We start from the raw sequence: 6000 nt of genomic DNA on the forward strand, positions 1-6000 counted from the left end.
CATGTCAACAACTTAAAAATTAATTCAACTATATATACTGACCATGTCAACAAGTAATATAATTATGTCAACTATGGTGCACATCGTGTCAACGGCACATATCAGTCATGTCAACTACGCTACATATCGTGTCAACTACACGTACAAGTCATGTCAATTATTTTACAAGCCATGTCAATAACTAATATAATTATGTCAACTATGGTGCACATCGTGTCAACGGCATATACAAGTCATGTCAACTATACGTACAAGCCATGTCAACTACACGTACAAGCCATGTCAACTATACATAGAGAACATGTTAATATCAGTATTACAATTATATTAACTATACGTTAGAGTCGTGTCAACTATATTACATTGTATTTTAACTACTCATAGAATCATGTCAATAAAAATTATAAGTCATGTCAACTACGTTACATACTATGTTAATTACGCATAGAACTATGTCAACAATAATTTTAAGCCATGTCAACAATAAAAATAAGTCATGTGAATCATAACAAAATTAACAGAAAATATACATTTTCATAAGTTCAAAAGTTAGAAACCACAATAGTAGCTGTTTTGAAATCCATCCCAAAACAAGAAAGCTAACAAACCACTTTTTGTATTTGTTGTTTAAACTATTCAATTTGTGCTTGTTTTCTTCCATCCATGCATCAGCTACTTCTAAAATGGGTACTCTCTGATTGTTGTAACTTGATTCAATCAAGTTGTAGCAATATCTTCCACGCAGTACCTGGAGTATCTTTATGCCGCATGCAGAGAAGCCAACATTCCATTCACTATCTTTTTTTTCCAACATAAGTTTCCATGTGTCTCATTAAATAGACACCACAGTCCTTTGTGTTGGTGCTTGTGGCCCACTTCAAGGAAAGAATATCGATGTAAGACTTGTTAATATTTTCGAATATCTCTAACAAGTTCTTCTTTTTGTAGTATGCCTCCAACATATCTTTCTGCAAATATATTAATAAATAAATAAAACTACACATAAAAAACATTTTAACATTGTGCATAAATTATATCAACAAAATGTAGAGACTGTTTCAATAAGATAAAAAAAATCATACCGGTAAATCAATTTCATGTCCATACTCCTCTAATGCATCCATGCCATTAACTTTTCTGTTGTCTATGATCTCAATCTTACTTTGTTTCAGCCAAAATACTACCAGGTAGTAATGTCGGTGTTCACAGATTGGAAAGAAGACCTATATGACATGGAAGATAAAATTACATTCAAAGAACACATCCTAATATTTTCTCAAAAGTTTAATTGTTAGATCTAATTACCAAATCAATGTTTCTCCAATCAAATTCTAGTCTTTTTTTAATCTCATTCTCTATTTCATCAATGAATTTGTTCGTTGCCATCATAGTATTCCAACTTTCTGGCTGATTTGTAACATTGAAATTCTGCAATTAACATATTTGGTTAAGGAGACCTGTAATTCAAATATTTTATATAAATTTTTAGATTACTTACGGTTGGAGATGTTGTTGGCTTTTCTTTTTCAGTGTTATTCAAATGTGAAGCCCATGACTCAATAACACCAGATTTGATTTCTTCATGTGGCTTCAATGAGTTGAACAATTCCTTGGTTGCCCAAGTAAAATTATCATCATACACACATGTATTCCTGAAATGAAGTTATAAAAATGACATATGAACAAACAATCATAAATCTTGTCAACTGTTTAGAAAACTATTTTTTTTTATATCATGAATATAATTAAATTATACATACTCATCTGTTCTTCCTGTTTCTACTATGTAGTAGTAGAGATCTCTTTCATGAACTTCGAGGTATGGCAGTATATCAACATCATTTACTTCTGCTGTGTAGAGTTCTGATTTGTTTTTATCTTCTGGAAGTGCAATCTCAGATAATGAAGCAATATTCTGTTTTCAGTGGACATAAAATTCATGTCAACTACAAATTCTTGCCATGTCAACTACGGTTCATATCTTGTCATAAAAGTAATGTCAACTACGGTACATAATATGTCAACTACTCATAGAGGCCATGTCAACAACACTTATAAGTTATGTCAACTACACGTAGAAGCCATATCAGTAATTATTATAACTCATATCAACTACACTATCAAGTCATGTCAACAACACTTTACTCATTTTATAAAAATAATATACTGTTTAATTTTATTTTTAGTTATCTCAACAATATTATCTTCTTCATCCAGTGGTTTTTCTCTCTCTGTTTCAACGTGTGTGTCATCTTGATTCTCCTTATCTTCCTGTTTTTTCAGTTGAAACATATTATGTTATGTCAATTATATTTTTACCTACAATATGCAGAATATCATTATAGTTTAATATAGTTATTGTAAATTCTACCTGTTCAAGATCTTTCTGATTTTCTATCTCACTCCCCTTGTTATCAGATTTTAGTACAGGTGGTGATATAGGAGACGCTGATTCATTATTGACGCCATATGTGTTGTCCTCTTATGATCCTTCTCGTTCTTCATTTTCTTGTTCTTCACTTTGTTGTTCTTCATGTTCTTCTTCTTCAGAAGTCTATTGAAATAGTAATTTATAATTAATATTAAATTAATTTCAACTTAGAGAAAATGTGTGTAAAAAAAATGATGTACTTACTTTGTTATAGCAATCTCTGCATTTGAAAGTTGGAAATTCAGTCAAATCTTCGAGTGCTTCCTTTTTCTTTTCAACAGTAACTAGTGTTCACATATTGTTTTACAGTTATCGAATGCCTCATCTTTATCTTGAAGAAATGACTCTGCCAATTTTACACACTTGTCTTCCACAGATTGAACATAAGTTCTTGGGCTTCCAATTGCAGATCTAGCAATATCACACACTAATCCAAATAGATGATTAGTTTTGACGTGTGTAGGAACTTCTTCAAGGGTTTTTACTAGATTGGTCTTCCCATAATTTATGAGTAGAATGTATTTCATTACATTCTGCATGATATCTTTTGGGACAACGCTTTGGGAAGACCCAACCCCACTGTCAACTACGTGTGGAATCTGTTGTTGAGGTTCCTGCTCCTGCTCCTGCTCCAGATTACGGACATATCTTCTGAAGATAAGTCCATTACCAAATATTCCCACATCTATCTCCATATCTTCCCTAGCCTGGAGATGTGTGCTTGTCCAGCCTTTCATTAATGGGAATGTGCGAGGAACTGAACGTTTGGCTTGTAAAACTCTATCCATATAGCAGAGCTGCATATAAAATACATATCAATAACAATTATAAGCTATATCAACTACATATACAACATTATGTCAACATTATGTTCACTATTAATAATCTTTAATGTGAAACGTAAAACATACCATGAGCAAAGGAAGTGGTCCTGCAAAAGCATTCATCTTTTTCTTTGACCAATTTTCCTTTGCAAACTTCAGAACAGACAATGTGTACGAACACCAATTGACATTTCGAATATTGTCCGGATCGTCAACTATTTCCCCAATCTTAGACTTTATTGTTCCACATGTTGATGGCTCAATCAATATTGATTCTAATAGTAACAAGAACAATCTTTTGAACCATGGCCCTCCTTCACAATCTTCTAACATATGCTCTTCCACAGATTTATGGCTAACATTTCCTCCTTTTTTTTTATTTTACAATGTCTGGCTATATCTCTCATGAAAGACGCATTACTTTTACAGTTAGCTCTGGAGTAATTTATCCTACATCTCGGAAATCCGTATACCAGCTCCACATCGTCCTCTGTTATACTAACACTCCTCCTATTATTTAACTTTATCTTGCACTCTTTTTCATCAAAACACTTCACCAATTCAAATGCCAAATAGGTAGGAATGTAATCGACGTTGAAATGAAAAACATTCCGAAAACCCAAGTCCTTGACAGCATGAATCTGGGCCTCATTCAATTTGCTCAGTGTTTCAATAAAATACCACGTCTTCCTTTTGACTAGAAGCCTTTTAGAAAAGAAATTACTTTTCTTTTTCTGTTCCTTAGCCTCTGTATACATTTCATTCTGTTTTTTGCTTCTAATCTCATAAGCAATTAATGGTCTCTTGTCATTTTTTCTTTTACTTCGAATCTCAGATGTAATCAACTCATCCCCATCAATTGATGTACTTCTTTTTCTTTTTGTTGTGTTCTTTTTTTCTGGTTTAAAAGCAAGTATAATAAAAATGTCAACAATACAGTAATATAACATTAAAATTAATAGCAACTACAACCATATATATGACAAGTGCAGTCATATGTTGTTTAACATAAACAATCCTTTCTAAATAGAACATATCTAGTTTATATCAACCATATAACTATCTTGACAGCCATTTAAACAAGCTCACATTATGTGAATAATTATTGTATAAAATGTCAACAATACTGTATTATCATTTCAAAATTTATAGCAACTACAATCATACATATGACAATTGCAATCATACCCTGTTGATATACTTTGTAATCCTCTGACCCTTCACATATGAATTCACGTTTGTTTGTACAGAACATATCTATTTTATAGGAACCATATGACTATGTCAACAACAATTCAAACAAGCATACATTATGTTAACATTTATTTTATAAAATGTCAATACTACTATGTCAACAGACATCTTCTAATGTCAATAATCATAAAAATTTAAATACATACTACTTAACCTCAAAATTATTCTTCTGCTGTTTTAAAAAAGCAAAAGTCGAACTCATCAGATTATTAAATTATGAAATCTAAAAATAAAATCTTTTAAATAATCAAACTGTGTTTTAAAAAACTGAAATTGAAGTCATACAATTAATAAACGAAAGAAATCTTTAATCTGAATGAGTCGTTTCAGTACTATTTGTTGATTTGCTGTTGACCTCCATTTTTGATGTTTTTCCAGGAACGGCCGACGATCCAACTGAATCACTTGTGTTTTTTTGTCCGGTTGACATTCCTAATACTCTTAATTGATTTAGAAATCTAGAAAAGAGATGAAGTCGAGTAGATGAAGGGTTTGTATATGAGAGAGTAATCGAAATTTTTTGAGCGGTAACCTATTTGTGAGAGAGTAGAAGATGGAATAGAGGTTAGCTCATCTCTCTCTTGTTGGCATTTATTGCTATGCTTTTTTGTGAGTTAGCGAAATAGTTTGTAGAATAGAGGGTTTTGAATTAAATTTTTTTTCCGCCATTTTATTAGAAAAAAAGACAGCTGACATCGTTAACCTTTGAAAAAAAGGCAGTTGACATGACGTTTATTTAGTTATTCACATTACATATAGTTTATTTATATTTTCTTTTTTGTTTTTGACATTTAATTTGCTTTATATTGATATGTATTGTATGACCATAATTCATGAATTTGTTCCAAATATTGAGTTATCTGAAATTTTATATGAAGCCTATTGACAAGATGTTCAAATTTTTCCTATAAGTTATTGACATTTGATAATTAAGGTATGGACAAAATGTTGAGTTTTTATATGGAAACTATTAACTTGTTTTTTATGATAATCTTGCCAGTACATATTTAAAATTTAAAAATTAAGAAAAATAGGTGTAAATTTTTTTTAGTTACAAGAATTATTTTTGAGCTGTTGACATTCAATTCAAGTTGTTGACATTTCTATTTAAGTTGCTGTACTTATTTCATAGTTGACATATTATTAAAGATTGCATAGTTTAAAAACCAAATTTGATCATTGTTTTACGCATCCATGTCAACAATACATAGAAAACATGTTGATAACAATTTTAAGTCATGTCAACTACACATACTAGCCATGTCAACAAAAGTCAGAATGCATAATAATCGTTTTAAAACCAATCCAAAAAATAAGTTAACATCAAACATTAAAATCAGTTTTTTGTTCACTTCCTCTTTCTACAAGTAAACAACTTCTTGTATTTGTTGTTTAGCTTATACAATTTGTCCATATTTGCTTCCATCCAATCATGAGCTAGTTGTAACATTGCCGATCTCTGGTTATTGTAAATTGATGCAATCATCGTGC

This window comes from Salvia hispanica, chromosome 4 (assembly GCF_029641045.1).
Source record: "Salvia hispanica isolate PSC_SH4W2 chromosome 4, Shi_PSC_v1, whole genome shotgun sequence".
NCBI lineage: Eukaryota > Viridiplantae > Streptophyta > Magnoliopsida > Lamiales > Lamiaceae > Salvia > Salvia hispanica.